A 26,279-nucleotide genomic window follows, 5' to 3' on the forward strand; every position below is an offset into this window, starting at 1 on the left:
ACTGTGATGTCCACATCCTATATAGATTGATTTAAATAAGTCACAGACTCTAAACAGTAATCAGATTACATGTAATAGCAAAGCCAGCGAGGTAGCGGGAGTGCGCCATGCGCTCCGGAGTCTCCATAAAAGTTAGTGCGCACAGAGCTGAGCTGTCAGACTGGGAGAAGACGCGGCAGAGCAAAGACCGGAGGCTGAAGTGACTGATCGGGATGATCCCACTGTAAGAATTCAGTAGATTTATAGGAAAAGTGTGTGGTGTGAATCTCGCACTCACTAAAAGGCGCAACAACAGGACCAATTAATGCTTATTACCTGCCTGAGTCTGAATTCTTCTGTTTGGCTGTGGACTATCGGAATAAAAAGGCACAGGAGGTTTGGGTCCAGGAGAATCTCGGCTGCGCGGTGGATGCGATGCTCACGCTGCCGCGTTAAAGACGAATAATCGTGTCTGATTCACATCAGGCTGTTAGATTTCACATAGAAGAAAAAGAAAAAACATAAAGCCACTTCTCCCGTTTTCTGCCACACCAGGACGCAAATGTCTCCACATCACAGAGCCACCACTGGATTGTAGCAGCAGCAGCAGCGGCAGCAGCCCCGCCGATGGTTTAAAGGGCGTTAAGGTGCGGGAAGGGAGTGGGACAATTACAGGTAAGAGCCTTTTACGCGACCCCTGCGCCATTCTCTGCCCTCTGTTTTGTGTTTCCGGTGAGTGCGCACGGCCAGGCGCAGAAAACCACTCAGCCGCTGCAAAGGTTTTATTTGTGGACCATCAACACGCATCAATATCCAATCAGTGCTCAATTACCGCAAAAAGGTGTGCGGGCCTGGTTTGGAGGTCGCTGAGCAGTCTGTTTGTGAGATGAGCGCAGTTAAGAAATATTCATTTATGCTTGTGCCTGTCATTCATCTCTGATTCATAAATGAATTTCACTGACACACACCTGAGTCAGATGGTCTGCTGATAAGTGCAACGAGTTCTTTGCGTCATTTGAGATGCTTACAGTGCAGGGAAGCTTCATACTTCTTCTTACCTATAATTTCTGTTGTGTTTTTGCTTCGTAATAGTTGAAGAAAATGTGTTGGGAGTTTCGGTCCAGAGTGCTGTTTTTTTTCCAGCTGTGACATCTATCTTCATTTGGCCGCCTCGGTACTTACTTCCACTGAGTCCTGGGTACATTTAACCTGGCTGGGGTGACAGAGATCAAGCTGGTTTACGAGGTTAGTCAAGGTTAATAAAGTCCACACCGGAGTCAGATTATGGACTCAAGTCTTCTCTTGAGCTTGGTGCTTTTAGGACATAAGTGTTTTGAATTTGTCTGTGTGACCTCTTGTTTTGCTCATTAATATCCAGAGCTGACACTGTACTACATGAACGCGTTGCTGTTATTGGTGCTGTAGGTGCGTCTGGATGCTGATCAATGCACAACAGTACAGCGACCAAACTGCCATTAGAAATCAACTGAGTGTAGTAGCGATCGATTTGACCTCACGCACTGACATTGATGTCGGCTCAACTAAAGCAAATACTCATGTGAGTCTTCTGATGATGAAATACAATGACACAGTGGCAGCAGGTTCAGACGGCCTGATCTGGACTCTTCCTCCTCCACCTGCCAGGAACACATGGGGGCTACAATTTGCCAAGTTACATGGAAACAAAAGAAAGTGGATATGCTGACAGTTTACAGGACTGGCACACAATATGAGGACGGTACAGTGGGTGGTGGAAAGCAAGAATACAGACAGAAATAAACGAGAAAGTAGATGGTGCAGCAATGTAGTTGTAGTTCATTTAGTGCATTTGAATGAAAACTGAAATGTCTGACAGCTTCAGGCCCGGACTAGTAGGCAAAAGACAAGACTAACCTGCTTTGCTGCTTCAAGGGCAGTGAACTAAGAAATAAATGACATCATTCGGTTTTTTGATTCAATAGAATCTCCCCATCAGATGATATTATTCAGTAGTTGTCTTTATTACGAAGAAAATGGACCTCAATCATAAATTGGATGAGACAGTTGTTTGAAGTTCTACTTAAGAGTTTTCTCCTAAAATTGTAGTTTCACAGAAAAGCAAGATTCAGACAAAAACATTCTATTTTGTGTAGCAAAGCATTTCTGTCTCTTTTTTTTAAATTAATTGAATTTAATTAATTAATTGCAGCATCTCGCAACCCCTCAGATTTATCTTGTGCCCCTTTACATATAAAAAGTTACTACTATACTACTCAACGTTTTGTAGTAATACTTTCACTGGATTTGGATATTTACTTGTAGTACACTGCAATCTTGGCACTTGCCAGTACTTTTACTCCATAAAAGATGTCAATGCTTCTTGCATCACTGCTCCGTCTCTGCACAAAGCAGAGGGATCCAGCAAATCACACCATGACATCATCTGGCAACTTCTAGCAACTTTCCCACAGCCAATAGCTGCTTCCCTCAGAAAAGAACTGGCTGTCTCCAATTAACTGGAAGCAGTAGCAGCGGCTCTACCACCGCGAATGATCAGGTTTAACGCTCCAGGCCGCCAGGCTCAGGTCAGGCTTGTCCCCCTCCATCTGGGAGACCCGGTGCCGAATGTCTAGCCAGCAACAGAAGCTCAGGCAATGTCACCTTTCCTGCAGTGGGGGGGGGGGGGGGGGGGGTCATGTGACCTTATCCTCACTCTGCCTCGCCATTGATCTAAAGCGGTGACACCAACACTTCATGGTCTGCTGCTCCTCGCCAACCAAGCTGAGTTAGTAGTGGCTCTGAACAGCTGTGACATGCAACATGCTAGCAGCGGGGGTCTTTGAAATAGTCTCTATTTGTGGATAACCACATCTTTTTTAATGGAAATCATTTTTTTAAATTTATTTATTTACTGACTCATTTATTTGAAATTATCCATATTGGAACTAAACGAGCAAACCCGTCTTAGAAAATCAAGACCACTTACAGTCTACTGTACAAATAGTACTGAAGAGCACAGTAAGAGCAGCACAGACATGGGCTTCAAAAAAATGATATTATTAAAAATATGCAGACTTTACATTAGTCACACGTTTTAGGACCCTTTAATCAACAACATTATGTCAGGCCTACTAAAACAAAGGATTGTTTTTACATTTTAAAATTTTATGACATACATACAAACACCAGAGAAAGGCAAAATGAATATGAACACCTGTGCTTTGATGACGACCTTTTAGTCAGAACTAGAGGTCTTTGAATAGGACCAGGCTGGTCCACCCTGCTTCCAGTCTTTATGCTAAGCTAAGCTCATCTGACTGGGTTATATGTAAAATCAAATTATTAAAACAACAGCAAAAGGACTTTTAGTCGGGAAGTATAACAGCTTAGTTCGGTGGGTTTATTAGGGTCACGTCAGCCCAGTGTTGCCACCTTGAGCAACTTATTGTTTTTTTAAAAGTATAATTTTTTGGCCAACTTTAACTGTATTTCTTAAATGAAAATCTTAGTGATGTTTACCACTGTGTAGCATCCCCTCTTCTTTTTTAACAGCTGGCTGTAAACATCTGGGAAGGGAGGAGACCAGTTGCTGGAGTTTTAGGAGGGGAATGTTGTCCCATTCTTGTCTGATGCAGGATTCTGGCTGCTCAACAGTCCTGGGCCTTTGTTGACAGAGTTTTTAGTTTTATGAGGCACCAAATGGTTTTTATTGGTGGAATGTGTGATCAGACAGTGATTTCTGGAAGTGTTCCTGAGCCCACGCAGTGATGTCCAGTAGAAAGGGCCCAAAGATCACACACAGCCAGTTTTGACCTTCCTCGTGATTCTCCAAATCTTTTGATGATATTATTAGTGTAGATGGTGGGATGTTCAAAGGCTTTTCAATTTTAGGTTGAGGAACATTTTTCCAAAAATAATTTTGTCTTTGTCACAGATTGGTGAACCTCTGCCCATCTTTACATTGAGAGACTGTCTCTCTGAAATGCTCCTTTTATACCCAAGTCATGTTACTGACCTGTTGCCAATTAACCTAATTACTTGTTAAATGAGCCTTTGTTTTTGATTTACAGTAGTTACATTTTCAGCTTTTTGTTCCTTCTGTTCCAACTTTTGTGAGATGCGTTGCTGCCATCAGATTCAAAATGAGCGAACATTTTCCATGAAATGGTAAAAAGTCTCAGTTTCAACATCTGATATGTTGTTCATGTTCTACTGAGAATGAAATATGGTTGAGGAGATTTTGTTTTTTTATTTAGGTTTTACACATAGTCCTAACTTTTTTTTTGTAGATTTTGGTGCATTTTCATTGCACATCAGTGCCTAATGGTAAGCTACAGCTATGTAGAGTTTGAAATTAATTGAATTTAAACCTTGATTTTTATGATTGGGCAAATGCAGCACTTACGTCATCACCTCGTTGATATGCAAATCGATGTGTGACATCATCTAGTAAGTTTGAAGCAGGTTTTAGCTACTTTCCATTGAAAATAGGAGCCGACGGCGCATCAGTCCAGTAAAATACGAAACGAGCACCTAACACTACTGCTGTGACCCTTTGTGAATTCTGACACCAGGTCTCTCAGACTTATCTTGTAGTGAATTTAACTACAAATGGCTGCACACCATCTGTGCTCTCTGTCTTTGTTAAGGAACCTTCACGATTAACAGTGAGCTCATTCACTTTATTCAGTCTGTCTCCCTGTAGCTGGGCAGTCAATATTAAACTGGATTCACCGTCACCGCAGAAGGTTTCGCTGAGCCCTGCGCGCCGTCTGCAATTATGTTATTCTAGCCAGCACTAGGGACCCCCGCACTGGCTGGGGGTCTGCCAGCTTTTAAAACTCTGCATCACTCTAACGTGCCTCCTTGCTCACTGGTCAGAGGGAAGCCTGATTCAAACACGTCCTGCACGCACCAACAACGAGATGACTAATGTGTTTCTAAAGACCAAAAAAAAACAACATTAAGGCACTTTGCTGAAGTCAGGCTTGTGTCAGATTGTATAAAATTATTCAAGTAGACGTAGAGTTTCTGGCCTTTCTGTACCGAAACAGTTCATTAAAGTGGATTTGCGGTATTCACTGTATTTAGTTGAAGAACCTGAAACTGACAGTCCAAGGCTGTTTGATAAGAACATGAATAACGATTACAGTCTTGTACATCTTTTATCATTCTTGGCTTGGTATCATGCACATGAAATCCGGATGTTTTAATCACTTTCCTGTTAAAATTGTACATCAAACCAAAGCTTTGAAAAAAGATCTACATCAGATGTTCTTTGTCCACATAACACAGCCTAATATTGCAGATAAATGAAAGCGTCACTTTCATTCAAATTTAAACACACTTGCATATTTGTCACTCAAATGGCGATTTACTTATTTTCAGATTAGTGATGGAACAACTAGCCTTCAGCATCACTTGGTAACTGGTAAAGCAACAATATAATCAAAGATATTATGACATGACCTGACATTAGCAGGTTCCTCTAAGAAAATAAAAAACAACAACTTGAAAATGAGACTTTTACAGTAACGTACAAAGCGCTTTCGGAGCCTGATAGATGAAACTTGTAAGCCTCTGTAAACCGGAGAGATTTCTCCTTGCCGATCCAAATGAAAGACCTGAGAGGAGGTCAGGTACTCAGCTGTATCACCTTGATAGGTGAGTTTGTGCTCTTTCCTCCTGAAACTATTGGAATTTGTGTAAAATATTGGCGGATGATTGGCACTCACTGTGCCAGTGTTTGATGTAGGTAGGAAGCGAGGGCTTTTTTCACTCTCTTTCACATTCTATTTGATCTGCGGCTCGCTCTCCACTCTCTCTCTCTCTCTTTCATTTGAAGTAAAACAAATTCACCAGCCGCAGAATAAACAGGAGCTCTGCTGAAATGATAAAATAATAGCAAAAGGTTCCTATACATTTTTCACTTTGACCTCTGTTTTCTTCTCCCTATTCCCTTTACTTCTTCTTGTGATTAGATTTTTTTCTTGCCTTTTGGCAGTTTATGGCAGGGATATATTTTGACGTGTCCCTTCACTATTTTTCATATCGACTGTGGGCTTTTCTTTGATCAAATGCTGAATAAATACGACTGAAACTCCAGCCTCAGTCTTTGTGCTGCTTTTGTATTCCTGAACAAATCGCGCTTTTAAAAAGACTGTATACCCGTGAGTCGACCCACAGGTTGGAGGCTTAAATCTCCTCATCCTCACAAATAAATTACAGTGGAATGAAGTTGCCAAATCTTAGAGTTGTAAGTAACAAAATGTGCGACGCAGCGTATTCAAAGATTCCCACCAGATTTGTGATGTTAATTAACAACAAATTGTATTTAATAATCAAATTTGGCTATTTTGCTGTTTTGAACCAAGTTGATGATCAATATTCGCTTTGAGCAGCCTGCAAAGCAGTGAATGTAATTCGTTTATCCATATAGTTAAACGGACCTACATTGTCCATTCTCTCAGAAGTGACACTGAGCAAATGTTGACTGTGTTTTGTAATGTTGACCATCTTTACCCTTTTAATAAATTTATTAAAGGAGTTTTTACTTGTACTTGGACCAGAGGGGACGCAGAGATCACGGGAAAGTAGGGAGGTGAAAACATCACCATCTACTCTTTAAACCTTTCATAACTCTTTCATGGTTTAAAATCATTTTATTCAAGTACTTAGGCCGTGCTGTTTGATTCCGTTAAACCAGTTCAAAATGTGTTTCTATTTCAGGATAGCATCATTTAAAAAGATAATCTAAGGAAATGTGTCAAAAATGTGTCATTTTAAAGCTACTTACTAGATAAAAAAGGTGATGGTAGCTTCACTGATGAGTGTGGTAGTCGTTGGTAACAGACCCTTGAGTCCGGTCTGTGGCATCACATTTAGGGAGGAGACAGAAGATAATAGGTTAGTACCTGTACACATACTGCTAGGATTTGGCAAATAACCTCTGTTTAAGGTCAAGCAACTGAAACACTAGGTTAAAATTTAAAAGAAATTAGAGACAGGGTTGAAAAAAAGAACATTAATTGCAAGTCAGTGATGTGACATGAACAACATTTCTCTCCCACATGAAATTCAGATGCAGTACCAACCACCCACATCTCTACTTTCTCCTTATTTCCTACAGTAAATACCACACTGCTTCCTAAATTGGCACTGAATGGCACTGGCAAAGGCACTGGACCCAAATCGTGAGGTGCAGAACTGTCCAATATGAATATAATTACTAAGAATGCTGCTGGGTGAAAGCTCCACTGGTGTTTCCACGTTCTCAGATCAAAGCAGTGGAGAGGAGAAGAGAGGGAGACGAGAAGAGTGAGAGAAACCGAAGACAAGACAGTGAGAGAAAACAGATCTGCATCTAGGTTTTTCCCCGTGACGCCGTTTTATCTCGTCAACAGTCGTCTTAGTTGCGCTGTGTGTGGCCCAGTGGCTTATAAACATGTGCCGTCACGCAGGATGACTCCAGCCTCAGAAAGCCTCCAAACAAACACACCAACATGCATTTTGGATAGGAGAAACATTTTTTTCCCCCCTATCTGCCCTCCTCTCTCATCTCTTCCACCCGTCCCCTTCCCTCCTTTTCATTTCTATGGCTGATGGTGTGTGCAGAGCTGTGGGTCTACAGTAGTTTCATGATCTGAGCCAAACCCATCTGGGACTCAATATCCTGTTTACCAGCTCTCAGCACTCTGAAAACCACAACAATACAGAGCTGAGGCAGAAGTTCAAAACTCATTACAGTATGTTCAGGTCGTGGCCAAGGTCGAAGTCTTCTCCTTCTCCGTTACTCTAAAAGCGACTCTTTTACTTCGCTTCTTTTTCCCCCCCTCTCTTTTCTCAATCTATACATATTTTCATGTCATGGTTTGTGAGCAAATCCCACAGCAAGTGTTGGGATCTGGTGGTCAACTGGAAAAAGTAAGATACAGTATTTGATGATGCTTGTAGATCAATTTGAGATATTGGCATAAAAATAAAAAGTCTCATGTGGCAGATTTGCTACAAAAATTAGATGAACAGTAACCCACAAACTTATTTCAGTATTTATTAGTAATCTCGATACAGCTACTGTATTTGCGGTGTAGGAAATACAGTACTTAAGTAAAATTATCATTAGCATAGTGCAGATTTACTCTGTTACAAGTTAAAGTGCTGCATTTTAAATGTTACTAAATTAAAAGTTTAAATTCAGAAAATACAACAAGTAAAAATACAGGTTTTGCAGAATGGCTGAATTCACATGGATGAATATGACATTAAAGGAATATAATTATTGATGTAAAAGTGTCTCATCACTTTGATGTAGCATCTGGTTACAATGGAACTTATTTCAATGACCTTATTTGCTGTTTTGATGATCATATGTTTTGAATCTAACAATTATAATGCAAAATAATCTATGTACTCTGATTCTATGTACTCTGATTTGAAGTAAAGTAGTAAAGTAGCAGAAAATGGAAAAACTCGAGTCCAACTCTGTCTTTGGTTTAGGCCTTTAAAAAAAAAATAAAAAATCTAATCTTTGCCTGTATTTTGGGTCAAATGTTAATAAAACTAATACATCCTCTCTCCTGTCAATAACTTCTTTACATTTAAACCGTATTAAACCACCTGCTTATTTAACCTTAAACAAATGCTAAAACATAAACACGAAAACTGATTAAAAAAATAATCTTTAGTTACTGCAGATGTACAGAGAACATTTTATTGATCCATTTGGTATAAACTTCTGACAGGGCAGCACATACGGTAATTAATAACATTTCCCTAACAATACAAAAAACAATCTGTAAACCATGTTTCATTATATACAAATTAGCAGCTTGTAATTTGTTTTAGTATTATCGACTAAGTCTTATTGTGACATTTGCTGATTGTTAGAAAAATATAGAATATCAGTATCCTGTCCTTAAACACGAAGGCGGTGGGAGTCAAACATCACTGCAATAAACACTTGATGTTTAATCTATAGTGAATATAAACTGTTTCCAACAAAGATGGATTATCATCGTTTTTGCAGCAGCACTAACAAGAAAACTCTAATTTACACCAGTCAGTGGAACATCAACTCACCATCAGCGTTTTGCAAAAGTAAAGGAAAATTGGTGTATGTGCTGTAGAGGCTGTGTTTGTTTAATATATTATATATGTAATGTATAAAAATATAGTCTTTAATGTTAAATGTTAAAGTTGATGTGTGTTGGTTATGTGGAAAACATACAGTGTCTCGTGTTACTCTGGCAGAGTTTCATCCTCTCCACACACACACACACACACACACACACACACTCTGAGCTGTATGCCTCGTTTGGCCCACTCTGCACCCCCCCCCGGCTATTTAACCCAGGGGCTGTAACCTAAAGACCTGATAGTGGCAGCCTGTGGCTTTCAATCTGACCACTCTCCCCCACTTATCTGGCAAATAAGCCGTTTTAATTGCTTACACACAGAGCCATATCAGGCCATGTAGTGAGCATGGAGATAAGGGTTACACAGAGTCAGGCATTAGTAACAGGATGAGAGGACCGCAGAAAAACAGAGCTGCAGGGTCCCGAGAGGATGAAGAGTCAGGAAATAGCTATAGCCATCCTATTAATTTCAAACTCACAGAGCTGTTTCTGCAGCTTATTGTACAGCTCTGGATTTGAATTCTCTCCTTAAGATGACAGTGTGCTGACATTTTCAATGGACAGACTGGAACTAACAAATGTATGAAATCATACAGGTTACTCAGCAAAAGACCATGGAACCTTCCACTCCTTTGTGCATTTATGCAGATCAAAAAGAAAAAATGTGGAGAAATTGCTGGTAAATTTGCATCTTAATTAGTCCAGCTGCCAGGAATCTGTCATGCTGACATCGGTGCACAAACAATAACAGCTAACAGAAGATGACAGTACACACAGCAGAGCGAGGACAGAAACGCATAAATGGCAACGCTTCCGATTTTTTTTTTTTTAACTTCAACTTTGACTACATTGGCGATTTACAAAGGAATGTGTATGAATTTCACTTTTACCTTTCAAAGCTTTACTTTGGCCCCTTTAGTGTTTTATTAGTCAAGTTATTCCACAGGCTCCAGCAACCGTCCGTTCCAATGACATGCGAATTGTTGAAGTTTTCCTGTGCATTGTTTTGACCTGTGTGCCCCACGTGAAAAGCTAGTCAACAGAGTGGCTGGGTAAATGTCAGCTACACTATGCTTCTAATGAGACCAGAGACTAAGGAGAGGGCTGACACCATCATAGGCTCTGTGCTGAGAGGCTCATTTACATTCTACCAGGCGACAGCTGGAGATATGAGGGGAGAGATGGAAGCCGAGAGGAAGGCGGCGGGAGCAGGAGAAATAAAGAGGCAGCTAGGAAAACATGTTAGTTTGAAGCCGGCAAACATTTGTCTGAAGTAGAAAGGATCTCATTGGTCGGGTTAAACCTCAGTGGGTGGTGCCTGTAATCTACCTGCCCAGTGCCAAAGAGCAGACAGAGAAAGTCAGCGGCTTGATGACGAACATAACGCTCAGCGCGTTAAAGAGCACAGAAGCCAACGGAGACCAAACAGGGCTAATAGGAGATCGAATGTTGGATTAGCGTTTGTCACATGACCAGAAAGAAAACTCCAAATGAATGATTGTGTTGTTTTTGCTGTGAACGTTAATTCGAGAACGTTGTTACCACCCTTTGGTTTGTTTGCTGTATATGAGAAAGTGGTGGTCTAATGGTTGAAAATGTGAGTTTATGTGGGAAGGTTCAATCCCCAGGACTGGGAATGGTTAAATCTGATCAGTGAAAAGCTGTATTAGCCCCTCCCTCATCAATACCACCAGGGTGGATGGCTGCAATTAAAGTTTTATGAATAGACTGATTGAATTTTCCTGTTTTAATTATCCACTAGAACTGGTCAACCACCCTTCTCAGCAGTAATGAGTTAGGGTCTGCTCCTCGCTGTATGTGTTGCTGACGCTATTGTTTTTGCACTTATGCAGAAGACACTTAAATATGCATTTGTGTGTGCATCATGGCACCCTGGCCTACTCTGTGTTGATTTGCCCTTGTTGTACACGTCATCGGAAATTTACTCTATGCATAAGCGAGATGCGAAAGTGGATAGTTTTCAGGGAAACCTACAGAGCTTGTTCTCAATTACCTGCACGCACGTACATGGCTTTTATTGAATTTGCCATTTTCACTGCTGTGGTCTCAACATTAAAATCTTTGATTCTCGACATGGCTTTTCCCGATGTTATCAAAAAGCTGAAACTTACATGGAAGAAATTTCATTGTTGGGCAAGGATAATTAGGCTGATTATAAGGCTCTAATCTGCCCTCTAGTGGATACCATTTAAGTCCTTAAGTCCTAGAAAAAGACTGTGTCAACTATGGTGCATTCATGGTTATTCCAGTTTACAAAAACATTTCAAAACTGATCATTGTATACTGTAATAACCGCGAGATATCACGGACGCCATGATCTAACGTCACAATCATACTATTGGACGACAGTGGAACATTTTTTGTGGCTTCTCTATTACGTAATGAAATAAAATGAGGGTAACGAAGATGAAAGTGAGTGAAAATACTAAAAACAAGTGTTCTACAGAGTATCTGTAATCTTGATACTTCGGTTCACTCCATTCTAGAACAAAGACCAGACTAACGTGAACAGGAACCTGGTTATTAAACTCTTCAGATCAGCAGTACCAGACCGAAGCTATATAGCTAATTCAGTTTGCTAGTTACATGACCTTAGAAGAACATTAAGTAAATATGTATTTTGTCCAGGGTTGTCCTCTGCTTCGATGCCTCTCTTTTACAATCAAACCAGTCTAAGGTTTGTGTCAAAACTCGTTTTAAGCCACGCCAAGTTCAATCAAATGTCACAAAGAATGGTTTGTCTGTCTAAGTGGGATCCTATAGTCTTACATCAGCTGCCTTTCTTGGAATCTGAAAGCGCTGAATTTCAGATGGAGAATAAGAAGCAGTGGAGGCGGTGATGAATAAACTCCACAGCACGTCTTTGCCTGTGTAGCTCCCTGTCCCTTCTGGCTGAATGTCAGACTACTATGCACTTGTGGGGAAGAGAGAAATCAAGAGAAATGCAGTCACATTGGCTTGTAGCGTGTCAGTAATGAGTAACAGTGAGACTCCGTACTGGACGACCAACAGAGCTCCAGTCCCAACGCTGGAATGTCTGCTGATCTGTTGCTGTGCAAGCCAGATGTTCAAATTACTCAATTACAAGTGGTTTTGTCCTGTGGGTGGTAACAGAAATATTACAGAATGAGATAGTGTTTTTTTGTTCTTTGTGGAAAAAAGAAAAATCCACAATCAATGAAAAACCGACTGAACTTTAAGCATAAACTACAGACTAATAATCCGAGAGCTGTATGGTCAGTTATTCAACAACTCACTGGTTTACTTGCTGATGTTCATTTGAAGAATGATGAGATAACCACTCACCATAGTGTTATTTAAGTCTGCACACATCAATATTTTTATATGCTTGTATGGGCACTTTTAGTGTCTTTAAGCTCATTTTTTTGCTTTTGCTACCTGCAATTTCACTGCTTTGATTCACCTTCAGTGCTTCAATCAGCCTCGTTTCGAACTGTATCTATCATCAATTTTCAACATAAAATTCACAATAAACCCACGATAAGCTAACAGCAAACACAACACAGCATTTAGATGTTCAACGGCCACATATAGAGTATTTACAGGAGTTAGTGAGGGTCAAATCACCTAAATGGAGGGAGAATACTGGACTTTGGAGCACGATAGAACTAAATTCAGACCTGGTATTCTTAGGTAGAAAGTTCTCCAAAACACCCAGATTCAGTCTGCAGTCTGACACATTTGCTGACCTTCTCAGCTTTACCAGGTCAAATGTGGATGTTTTGCTAAGAAATTTTGTGCTGGGCAAAAAAAAAACAAAAAAACAACCCGTTTCTACAAACATATAACCCAACAAGAAAAATGTCTCAATTGAGCTCAAGGGATTTGTAATCTTTATTGCTTTGCAGCACAAAACAGGAAGAGGGCACTGCTAATTAAGCAGAGCTTAAGCTGTTTAGAGTTTCTGGTGACGGCAGATGGTGGAACAAACAAATAGCCAAAAAAAAAAATATAAAAATAAAACCCAAAAAAACAAAACCACATTTCCATTACTTATCGTCTTTTAAGTAGTAACTAACCAGCCAATCTTACATCATCAGTGGTAGAAACAGAGGTGACTTATATTTCCTACCATGCTCCCAACTTTAACCTTTAACCTTAGAAATAGAAGTTCATACCAGATTTAAAAGAATACTTTCCAACACAGGTACAAAACTGTACAAGCAGTCTTAGGTCTGTATTGTTCTGGAAATAGTTTATCTGGTAACTCAACAATTCATGATAATGCTCTAATGTAGGAAATCACACTTTTCAGTCATAGATGAATATCAGTAGCACACAATATGACGAGTCAGCACTGATCTGACTGTATGAGAAGAATGACCCAGTAAATCTGTCAGTCGTCGACTTCTTAGCAACCTGTGCTTGTTGGTAGAGAACTTTGTATCGTGGTGAACCGAATGTTTCCTTTTCAGTCACTCTGAAGGACAAATTGAGTTCTCAAAAAGTCAACTTTAATGAGTGTAAAGCAACATAGGAACCAATTATACTGTCAAGCTCAAGGTGCTGACAGCTAATTACAAATCCAGCACAGAGGAAACACTGAGCCGTCTTTCTCCGACAGCACCGCTGACTGTTGAGAGTCATATTCAGGAGGAACTGTATGTGCTAATATTTTCCTCTTATCAGGCAAATTGCTTTAGATCCACCACATTAGCCCAAACAAAAATCTGCTGGTGTTTACTGTCTTTAAGCCTCTTTGCCAAGTGGGAGAAATGAATCCAACTCTAAAGACTTTGTGTATCACCTTGTTTTTTAAGCAGCGTGAACAAGAGCAGTGGCAAATTACACTCAATCCAGGACTTCCAATCTCTTTGGCAGCAAAGTGTGTCTCACAGAATTTAAATGTGGAATATTTATACAGTATTGTACTCTTATTTCAAATATTTGCATATTTACAATAATATATCAGAGAAATTAAAGAATACTCTCACCAAGTGCAATTAAAGACCATTTGCAAAAAAAATAAATAAAAATAATAATAATGAAATAAAGCTAATTTACACAGAATGATATTACCAAAGGTGGGATTAAGTCACAGATTATTCACATAGAAATCAGAGCCTTCAAGTCTCAAGCAAGTCACTGTGGTGGGAATCGAGCAGATCGAGTCCCTGCTGTAAGTTGAGCAAGTGAAAAATCAAGTGAAAATTCTGATGACCTCAACACCTGATCCAGCTGTCAGTCTGCACATGACAGTTCAGAGGAAACGGTATCTGATATCTCCTAATTACACACAGCTGAGTCTCAGACTCAGAAGCTTGTATCATCTACACTAAATTTTTAATGGCTGTACATTTATCTATATTATTTGGACACCAATTAAATATATATATAAAATAAAGGTCACTTTTCAATACATCAAAAGTCTGTAATTTAAACTGTCTAACTTCTGGAGTTACACTGAAATTTTGCAAATTAAGGAAACAGTTCAGGATTTTTCAACCAGTCTTAATACAAACTTAGGATATTTCTACATCTGACAAACAGTCAGACTAAAGCTTTTCCTCCCTTCCACAGTGTCTGTGAATGTTTTCTAGGGGAATACACTCTGATATACGGGGGTCACACTGCAAAGCTCCAGTTTTGATCAAAAATCCACTTCAAACTCCACCGAAGACTCAAATAAACCTTTAATAGAAGCTTCAAGCTAAATAATCAGTAACATTCAAAGTTACAGTGAGTTTAATGTAACTAAATTAACACAAATATATACAGATAAAATGTTTTGCATCCTTCAACTTAAGCTGATAGATCTCTTTTTATCTATATTGTGCAGTTTAAGGTTGACAGTGAACAGGCAACGGCTGCATGAATGTATGTGCGCAGTTTAGGCAGTGCGCCAGACCAGTTTTATCAGGGTCTGTGTGGGGTATTTATTATTTATCGTGGCTCAGAAGCTCCTTTTGGAAGTCATTTTGTGCATATATGGGTAATTATTCTTCATGGATTTGGTATCCGTTCAGCAATTCTCAGTGAACAGCTGGAGAACACCTGTGACAGCGGCTGCCTCCTCTCATCAACACCATCCCACGATGATTTTTCCATGCAATGACAAATCATAAAACTAAATATTTATGAATTCAAAAACCAAACTGCAATCAATGCAGCAATAATATTTTTTTCTCCTCTGCCATCCTTTATTTATTATCTAGACTATACTGTAAGACTAATTCCCTCTACATATATCAAATGGTGAAACCACCATAATGTGACTTAGAGCGAACAGGCACCTGCTGTGCAATATAGGCTATTCATTGGTCCAAAAATTTCAACGTGACCCAAAACATACTTATAAAAAAAACATACCCTAACCTGATATAGTATTATATATCTTTGACCTTTGACCACCAGATGCACTCAGTTCATCCTCAGTCTAAGTGGAAGTGGACGTGCCAATTCTGTTTGGGAGACTCGGCACTGCATTCACAAAGAAGGCACTGCAGATACTTGCATATCAAAAAGTGGATAACATGAAAACAATACCTCGATCCATGGCTGTTTCCAGCAATGAGGCCTAAAAACAATTCTAATCATGTCATCAGGGTTAGTGAGTTGCATCATGAATAATAAAAATAGGATGCAAAACACTGACATACAGAAGTACTAACTTCAGCTTGATTTCAGACAGCTCTTCAGACAAGCTATATTACATTAAAAGGATGATAACATTTCACTTTACAGGAAGATTGGGTTCAAATTATGAAAAGTTGTGATTTATGGACTGAAGAGAAGACTAAAAGCTTCAATAAAATGTAAATGTTATACTGAAATCCACTTCATGAAAGCACTTCGGGTTTCGGCACACTCCAGCAATTTGCAGTTGCTTGCTGAGTTGTGAGACAGTGTACTTTATTTAAAGGTGTAAGATCTGATACATACTGATGAGCATCTGCTCAGCATAGCACTGTCTGTATTTATAATGAGACTGCGATGTGTGCGTGCATGGAGATTTCGGAGTCCTCTTAATAAAAATGCAGTGCTGCCCAAACGCAAAAAAAAATCCACGGATTTTTGATTAAGCTTGATGGTACGATGTAGAAAATGCTCCAGTGTCATACGCACCATTCCAAAATACACAAGTTCTGATGTAATTATTTCTCACATGTAAGTGAATCTCACATGAAAATCTGTTGCTTGTTGTCAAAAGATGGCAACTTATTGAACGTTCTGTAACGGTCAGCTTTACATAAGGCAATGACCATTATTTCACACATTTTGTTAGCCTCTCCCCTCCAGTTTTTGTTCTCTGTCCCAAAACAAATAAAAAAAAAAAAAACATAATCAAAGCCAAAAAGACAGTTGACCTGTAAACGTATAGACCTTTTCTCTTCTGAAGACTGGATCTGCATTTGTGAGTGTATTGACGCTTCCCAGTCTCAGGGTCACATACAGAAATCAAATCATTTATCAGATTACCATGGCTCAACAGCATGACATGATTGTAGGAGTTGTTATAGGGGCATTAAGTAATTATCACTTTTAGTGACTGCTAAATGCAGCAGTGGGAGCTGCAATAGCACTGATAAATGTTATCTCTTCAGACCAAAGTCTGTGAAACACTAAACCCCTTCCACAGTCTCCTTTCATTCCCCTGGGACTATGGTGGCTTGACACAAAAAGGCGTTTTTTAAATCCAGTAAGATGGGTAACCAGAATGAAAAATGACAAACTTTTTTATATTAATCTAATTTAAAAAAGTTGCAGAATAATTGTTTGATGCACCACCTTCTACTGCTGCACAGCTTCTAAGACCATTTGAGCATGGAGGGTCATTCTTGACCTTGGGCGTATGGGCTAATAAAGACAGTGAGATGCAGATGAAAGCTCATAAGGCCATGTTTAAACTGACATTAGCATTGCTTAAAAAAGTGCAAACTCCTCATTTATTTCAATTAGGCTGTGTTCATATGAATTTTAGCCGTGCATGAAGAGATGGCCCCTCCCTTCTGATTTGAAAAATACAGGGTCATTCCAAAGTTGAATGTGGCTCAAGTTGTGCTGCAGCATAATGTCATGTGGCAACATGCTGCAGATATGCACAATTATAATCGATGATTTAGATACGTCAGTGTTGCTGTGATCAATTTTAGAACTGTGCTATCAGTCTCTGTACCATTATAAATTGCTAAGCAGTGTTTTGTTGTCTGATAAACACATGGATCACTTCCCTAAAGTGGCCTGTTTGCAGTCTGAATGCCTGCTTAGACCACAGGACCCTGCAGAAATGTCTGGGTAATCTGGCATCAAAGGTTGATGCTCAGCTTCTGCTCCATAATGCTGCAATTCCATCTGGTAATGCACTTATGTTGATCAGTAAATTTGTCATCATGTACAGTAGAACCCCTCCCTTTCTGATTGACCTTGCAAGCATTGGAAAAAATAAATAAATTAAAAAAAAATAAAAAAGGAGAAAGTTACTGCTCACCATCGCTCCACTCTCTGTCAAACCTGTACTAATGGTGCATAACCTAAACATGTCCAGTGTGTGGAAATCTGTCATGTCTTTAAACTTGACAGACTCTCGCAAAACAACAACACCACGCAGATCTTTGCAGTTATTTGCTGAGGCCTGTAATCAGTCTGAATAGCTCGAGTGGGAGGCATTCTGGTAGGTCAGAAGGGTAATTGCTACATCCTGCTATCTAAGTGGAATCCTTTCTCTTCTGTATTTCCATCCTCATTTTATCGATGTATTTTTAAGAATCCATTGAATACAAAAATGCGCTAAAACACTACCTTAGCAGTATGCACTTACATATGCCAGCAGATATGTGTTGTCAGTTTCTTGCTGCTAAACTCAGTTTTAAACCATCTGCAAATGTGTAAAAAAATAAAAAAATAAAAAAATAAAGATATTTCAGAGACAAACATCTGGCAACACCAGTTTTGGCTCACTAAAGCTGATTAACAACCCGGTTATCTAAAATATATATATTCTGGGCAAAAGGCCAGAAAAAAAGCCTCCTTTAAAGTTATAACCAGTACACAGTTGATATATAATACAGGTTTCATGAATAAATACTGCACAATGTGTGTGTACCTACAGGTAGCTAATCAAAAAACCCAGGTTTTCCATGCTGAGCGCAATCACTTACTCACGTCACCAGCTCACAAAGTGACAGGCCCTTCAGTGTTAGGACAGTCAGGGGATTTCAGCCACGTGTTTCCTAAATGTATAAAGTCATGTGGCTATGGAGGTTTTTAAGGGGAACTTCTGAGTGATAGTAATGAGCTCTAGGAGACAACAGTGCTGTGGTTGTAGTCGGCACAGCGTCCAATTATCCGCCGGCACCTGTCGAAGATGGTCTTTGCTGTAGCGAGTGGCACTTTCAGATGGCAAGCATGCAGTCCCACCCTGCTTTCTACCGTATGTCCTCTACTCTCTTATAATGAGAGGGTGCTTGCTATGGCACTGTATATTTTAAAGAGGCTCCATATAAAAGGAATGGCCTTTTTTCTGAATTAATTCAATTCAATTCAATTTCACTTAGTTTATATAGCACCAATTCACAACAAAGTCATCTCAAGGCACTTTACATAATAAAGTCCAGACTACACAAGTATGTAGTGGCAGGCCAGTAATTCCCCCTGGAACAAGCCCTAGGCAACAGTGGAGAGGAAAAACTCCCTTTAACGGAAGAAACCTCCTGCAGAACCAGGCTCAGGGTGGGCGGCCATCTGCCTTGACCGGTCGGGGTGAGTGGAAAGTGAAGAGAGAAAAGAAAAGAGCAACAAAAGCAACAACAGAACACACTGTGTCCAATGTTCCAATGTGCACACTGGAAAACACACAGATCAGAGGACACCTGCAGAAGGGGACAGAGAGAGGGAGACAGAGGGGGAGAAGCACAACGGAAGGAGAGAGAATTCACAAAGTTAATAGCATGCAGTGGTGACAAATGAATGTATAGAGAGGAGCTGATTGCACTTTGGGGGGGGGGGGGTCCCCCAACAGTAGGAACCCATAGCATCATAACTGAGAGCTAGTTCAGGTTGACTGAGCAGCTTCAACTATAGGCCTTAACAAAGAGGAAGGTTTTAAGTCTAGTCCTAAAAGTAGAAAGGGTGTCTAAAGGCTCTGCCTCCCATTCTACCTTTGGAAACTCTGTGAACCACAAGTAAGCCTGCATTCTGGGATCGAAGTGGTCTAATCCGACAAAATCGTACTAGGAGTTCTTTTAAATATGATGGAGCTTGACCATTAAGAGGTTTATATGTAAGGAGGAGGGTTTTGAATTTTATTCAACTTTTTTTTTTTTAGGGAAGCCACTGGTGAAGCTAATGAGGGAGAAATATGATCTCTCCTGCTAATTTCCGTCCGCACTCTTGCCTCTTGCATCCTGAAAGTAGGGAGTTACAGTAGTCCAACCTAGAAGTAACAAATGCATGGACTAGTTTTTCATCTTACTTTGAGACAGGATGCTCCTAATTTTGGCAATGTTCCGTAGGTGGAAGAAGGCTGTTCTAGAGATTTGTTTTATGAGTGAGGTAAAGGACAAATCCTGGTCAAAGATAACTCCAAGGTTCCTCAGCGGTACTGGAGACCAGAGTTATGCCATCTGAAGTAGCTATATTGTTAGACAGCATATTTCACATCATATATTTTCTTTCTAGCAGTTATAGATCATCATAAGATTTGGACTTGTTCTGCTCACGTTCCCAAATGTTATCAATTTCCTGTCCATTTGTACATGTGATCCAGTTCTTATCAGGTCTTTGACATCTAAACGTACACAACACACAATGTACACAATAAATTGTACTGCAGTGCAACGAAAGAAGAATTTATATTTTCTTCTGGTCTTATTTAACCACATACTTCAGTTCAGGATAAAGAGAAAACAGCCGGAATAAATCTCAGGTTTTTTAATGTTTATCCTGTTCTTACAGGCCAAGTCATTGTTAACTTTAAGCTGGACCAGAGCTGAGAAACCACGACCCAACAGTTGGGGACCACAGCTCTAGCTCTAGTTAAAATCAGAACCATTTGACTATTTTTCAACTCCAGGGAATTTTTTTTGGTTTAATATTGTAACAAAGCAAATGGCTGAGATGTTGCATATTAAAAAAATTGAAAAAATAAAAACAGTAGTTTGAAAAAGATGAGAAACAAAGTTTCCAAAGCTGATGCATGGGATTGTACTGTACGTTTCGGATAATTACATAAAGGCTTTGACCCAGGCCCCTTAATTCCAGCCTAAAAAAAAAAGTAAGTATGTATATATCAAGCATACGATGAGCCCTTCTGAAGAAGCCCACCTACAATCTTGCTGCATGCCCTGATTACTAGTAGTAACCAGGGTTTAATTACTCAGGCCACAGATTCCTGTTACACACTTTCTTAGACGGTGAACTTTCCCTAATCTCAGGCAGGTTGGTTTATGAAGACACATCAAGACGAAAGTTGTGACTCTTAATGGCTTTGTATCATATGTGTAACTTGTAAGTTTGTAACTTTGTAATTGATATTGAGTTTCTCTGATACAGTATATCAGCTTGACACACACACACACACACACACACACACACACACACACACACACACACACACACACACACACACACACACACACACACACACACACACACACACACACACACACACCTGGCTCTCGCTGTCCCATTATTTTGTTGATAGATGAAGTAATAACTTGGTGGAATGTAATAAATTGTGCCTTTACATGGCTTGAAAATGCAATAAAGTCTGGTCAGGCAATCAATTCTCAGATAGCATAACATCAGAGCATTACATTGTCTAAGACTTAACAATGTTAAAAGATTGTTTGTTCATATTAATATCAAAAATAAGGACATGTAATGTTTTTAATCTTCTTTGCTTACAATGTGTTACACTTTATACCTTATTATTATTAATAGAATCATTATCATTATTGCAGTGTGATTATGAAATGTACCAGCTTTACGGAAGTATTGCTGCTCAATTAAAACAAATCTTTTGCCACATGGCACTGGAAATCTTACCTTAAAATCTTTCTCAAAATGACTAATTCTGAAATGATCAAGTCTGCTAATAGGGCGACATAGTTCCACAAAATGTAAAAATCTCTTGAAGAAGACTGAAAAATCACAGAGTGTAACAATCGTACAGCATCTATCTGAGGGAGTCCAGACATCCGATGGCCCACACACCACATCCTGTGCACCCATGTCATAAATACATATGATTTGGACATGCACACACTGTATTTCCCTAATCTAAAATCTCAATTGTGCCCTGAATTCCTTGCAAAAGAAACGGATCATTTAAATGAGGAATTTCGTATTTTAGCATTCGTTGTCATATATTACATTTCCTCTGTCAAAAGGAGGACTGGGGCCACCATATTCTTAATCACATAAATCCACATGCAATCTGGCTCAGCCATCTTAGCCAGGGCTGCGAATCCATTAGTCCCTTCTCATTTCAGGGGGGAGAGCTGCCAAGCCATTAGTTCTGCTATGCTCTGCTAGATTTCCATGTCCTTCTATTTCAGCGTTTTCTCCAAGAAAATGGGAAAAGTTGCGGATTAATTCTAACTAATCCTCCATTTTTCTATTGCCTTTAATTGCTTGTTCCGGCCCCTGACACTGAATGGTCATCAGCACTAAGTTGACTTAGCATGGGCCCCATCTTATTGTCTTGTCTAGTCTTGCGTTTAAGGGTATACAGTATCTTAAGCCTCTAGTGTAGTATTAAGACCCCCCCCCCCCAAAAAAAACCCACATACAGGCTTTGATTTCTTTCTACTGTACTGGATGTTTTGTCTCACCACTGAACCATTTTAACACCACTAGAGTTGCCTCTTGTCCCTTTTGATGGATTTCCACTCCTGCAGAAAACCTATTTTCTCATTCCATGGACCTTTAGTTCTATTTAAGTCTCATCGCTCATTATAAAAAGACCAAATTCACACTATGATTAGACTGAACACTCCACTGATCTCGGCTGGGAGGAAGTTTCCCTACAAAGCTCTGATTTTGTACCTCCAGTTGAATCCTTGTTGCTTGTTCTCTATCTGCCGTGAGGAGATTGAACACGACCGTGGAAATATGGCTTCTGAGAGTCGCCGTGACCCCCTTTCCTCCTCCTTCTCCTCGTCTCCTCCCCTCCCAGCAGTCAGACAGCATACAAGTCAATGTGACCGCTGAGGCAGAGCAGCTTTTTCATACCGCTAACGTTCAAAGCAGGCCCAAACGACCCGCTGAAAGCAATCTAATACCACAAATTAGCCTGTCACTTAGCCTGGATTATAAGCCTCACGAGGGCCACAGCTAAAATAACTTGAGTCTCATTGTTCTGTGATGTAAAACAGCAGAGAGAATCGTGTAACCCCCCTGCCAAAAAAAAAAAAGTGCAATTTAATTTTAAAGCTTGTGTACCCTGCCCGATCGCTTTCTGTAATTAAATAGATTTTTTTTTTTTACAGCTCCCCTTCCTCAGCATCTTGCCCTGGCCGTTCTGTCCCAGCAGCACCTGCCGGCCTTTAAAGAGAGGAGCTGCCATAATCAGAGCCTGAGTGGGGGCCGCCTCCGGCACTCGCTGCCGTGCTTCCGCTCTGAAACAAGAGAGAGGTCAACATTAAAGGGCAGGAGATAAGAGGACGTGAGGCAGCACTGATTTATGGCTCGTGTCATTTGCTAAGCATTTGTGCCTGTCGTCTGTGTTGTAACACAAAGACAGTTGGAATATAAATACAACCTGTGCAGGAGCGCGTGGATTCGTTATGATAAGCTGGCAGGGCTGTGCCTTCTCTTCAATTTCTTTCTCTCTCTGTACAACAGGCTAATGTTAACATGATTTGCAAAACATTGCACTGCAGATTAAGATTTCCACGTCTTTAAAGGAAAAAGTTTTATCGATAATTTCAACTGGTCATGATAGTTTTGTCTTCGTTAAAATGCTGAGATTTGGTAACATAATACTATTAGTGAAATCACGCAATTTAGATGTTATGACACCATTAAACGGACATTATCGGTTGTTATCACCATCTAGTCCATCTAGTTTAGACATAAATAAAGAGGTTAGCATAGATTGTGGTGGGTGGGTTAAATACAGTATAAATTGTTTGACTTGCAACTCTGGCAAGACATCACATTTTCAACAGATGCTTCATTTTGCAAAGTTCCCACACATCTAGCTCAGAATAAATATGCCAGTAGATAGTAGGTGACCTGCAAAACCATAACAATGATCTGATAATGAATAAAAATCTTGTGCCCGTGTAAATTCGCCTGAGTGGCCAACCAAAATGGCAGCTATGGAAAGATGCCCTTTGGTTTTTATAGCTTTCATTTCTTTGTTGCTGTTAAATTTTACTGTACAGAGACCACACTGCTCTCTACTCTAGTTGACAGTGACAGCAGTGGAAGAGCTGTCATCTTTGACAAGGTCTCACTCCGTTCATTTTCTTCCCATGATTCAGTGGTGAAGGTGCCTCTTTGCCTCCCCATGAATATTCCTGTGCAAATATGTACAATAGCATAAATTTAGTTCACATTTCCTTGGCTCTTTGACATATAACCTAGGTAGGAGGCATCAAACATTGCATTCAGTGATGATAATTGGCTAACAGATACATAGAGCTTGGGAGCTAATTAAAGAGCACCATAATCGCCTGTCAACGTCTCTCCTGCTGTCAGTGCAGCACTGAGAAGTTTTATTAGACGTCTAAAAATAGATTTCAACGTGCTCCGCGCTTCTCACCTTTTCTTCTCATCAAAGCACGCAAGAGCCGACACTATTCATGTTTCCCCCACACTTACTGCCTGCAACTAATCTGAGGTGGGAATTTTTGGGTTTCCAATCACACAGACTGTAGGAAGTGCACCGTGGCTGAGTGTGCTGATCCTGTCAGCAAAGAAAGAATTTTTAGTCACACGTGAGAACACGGAGTCATGAAGGAAACAAAAAAAAAAAAAAGGGGGAAAAACATTTGTCTTAATGTAGCTAGAAAACTTACAGTCACACTCTCTCATATCAACTTATAATCTGCCTCTTCACAGCATCAACATCTGAATTTAGACACAAATTCCCTCCTTGTTCATATCTGTTCACTTTATTAACCTATATAGACTAACAAAGAACGAGGTGGCTACAGCCTTGACAGCTATTTCACACCGAGAGCACAAATATCACAGTGTTTTGACTGACTCAATCCTCTTTTCGGCTCTGTTGCTAAGTGTTTATATACATTTTCCATTTTCTGTCCGCTCCATGTTGAACCTGACTATAAATGCTGCAGTGCATCTCCTCTGTAAAAACACAGCTGAGATTTAAAGCCAATTATATCAGTTTAGACTGTTGAATAGAAACCTTTCTATGACCTATAATAAAGTCTATTATTATTTCACAGAGCAAAGAAAACTTGCCAGAGCTCCTCTAGGTACTTTAACTTGACAGGGACGAAAGGTAAGCTGCGGCAGAGAGAGAGAGAAAATATCACGTACATGGTTAAGGCTTCAGCTGTTTGTCTAATAATGATGATAAATGGCGGCTACCTCAGTGTCTAATGTATTCCTGTTCTCCTATGTGATTTCTTAAATAGCCCCGCCGCCTTTTTAAAGAGAAGTCAGCCCCGTTGTGAATTTGAAATGAATAGCGGTCGTCTTACAGTAGCAGTAACAAGTCCCTCCACAATGCAGAAATGATTTAGCTGTAATTTCATATAGTTTGGGTTGTTTATGGATACACAAATGACATACTCCACAGTGGAAGGCTGCTTTCAAACAAAACTAATCTCATCAGGTTCATATTTGTTCTTGCACAGGTGCATTTTCTCTTAAGAAGGTGTCAAAAGCCCAACACAGCAATATAATCAACCAAATCACAAGTTTTGTATTAGATTCAAACTAACAATAAAGGCATCTCAGCATCTTCTTTCTCTGTAGTCCTGCACGAACACAGAACTCCCTTACAAAGCTACATCACTTTTGGTTATTTCAAATGAAAGATTTTGGAGTTTTTTTTGTCTGTGCTCATCTCAGCGGTGGACAGAGCTCCTCATTTACGGCTATCCACCATTCGGAGGTGAACAAAAACAAATCTGGGGGGTTTTGGTCATATTTCCAGACCAACGTCCATCTATTTGGGATACTGTTACAACTGTTAGCTGAGTGCTACGTTCAGTTCCAGTGTTTTATCCTATCGTCTTCTGTACACTGATCCGCTCCCTGGTGGTTATATTATAAAAGTATATGTTTCTATTTTAAATACAAATATTACGAACTAGTAAATGTTCATTATTTGTTAACGATCTGTGAGAACAAAAGGTGATTAAAATCACCTCCACCCGTACCAACAGAGATCTTTGAACCTTTTTTATTAATTACTTTACATGTTTTGCCATAATTACCATAATCAGATTTTAAAATATTTTTTTACCTACTTTTTAATCAATACTTTCTACTTTGTACTGTAAATAAAATTATGTCTGCTAATTACAGAGATTTAAAGTGGTACTTTTTTAAAGCCAATACATGCATTTTTATTATTAGTAATACTTGCATTATTTGATTATTTTTTTGTATTGGGTTTGTGTACTTCTACCACCTCTGTACTTATATTAAGTCACATATTTGATGTCATGAAGAAATATTTTAAACCAGGTTTGGAGGACAACTACTTATATAAAGCAACTAATTATGATACAACAGCATGATATTTTGACAGGTGCTGCCAGTATCGCTAAGCAAGTTCAATACAGTCTTGTACAGTTAGCTCTCTTGTGGTTACCTGGCCATTCAGAGCCCTGGGTCCTGTCCTTTGTACATGGATTAACAGGTTCGGCTAACAAGTTCTGGTATTGTACCAGGAACTATGGATGCATTGTTCTTACATGAGCAAGCCAGTGAAATTGGGGTAATAAAAAAAATGGGATTCAGAAAAATGTATTATCAAGCACACACTTTTTTCCGTGTGTGTGTTAGTGAGGCATAGCCTAACGCAATTTCGGAAATGAAGTAATATCTCATTTTAAATTTACTTATTCACAATAAAGTCCCCACCATTTATGTTAGAGTAGGGCTAAGAGTAATACACGGGCACTAGTTTGCAGACTATTCTTGTAACTTTACTTTCACTTGTTCCCAGGTTCTTGTTAAGCTTAGTTGCCCAATGCACAGATGGCCGTATACAAAGGA

General features: G+C 39.7%; 1 protein-coding gene across 3 annotated transcripts in view; it reads left to right on the forward strand.

Annotated features, from left to right (window-relative positions):
- Window positions 1–76: 76 nt before the first annotated feature.
- LOC137106882 (chemokine-like protein TAFA-2) overlaps window positions 77–26,279 on the forward strand; it is a 66,821-nt gene continuing 40,618 nt past the window's right edge. The window contains exon 1 of one of the 3 annotated variants that reach the window (XM_067490899.1): window positions 77–654. The gene's annotated coding sequence lies outside the window, so the exon portion shown is untranslated. The remainder of the gene's footprint in view (window positions 655–26,279) is intronic. The other 2 variants (XM_067490898.1, XM_067490897.1) reach the window with 2 other exon arrangements.

Source organism: Channa argus, chromosome 21, assembly GCF_033026475.1.
Source record: "Channa argus isolate prfri chromosome 21, Channa argus male v1.0, whole genome shotgun sequence".
In the NCBI taxonomy this organism is placed as follows: Eukaryota; Metazoa; Chordata; class Actinopteri; order Anabantiformes; family Channidae; genus Channa; species Channa argus.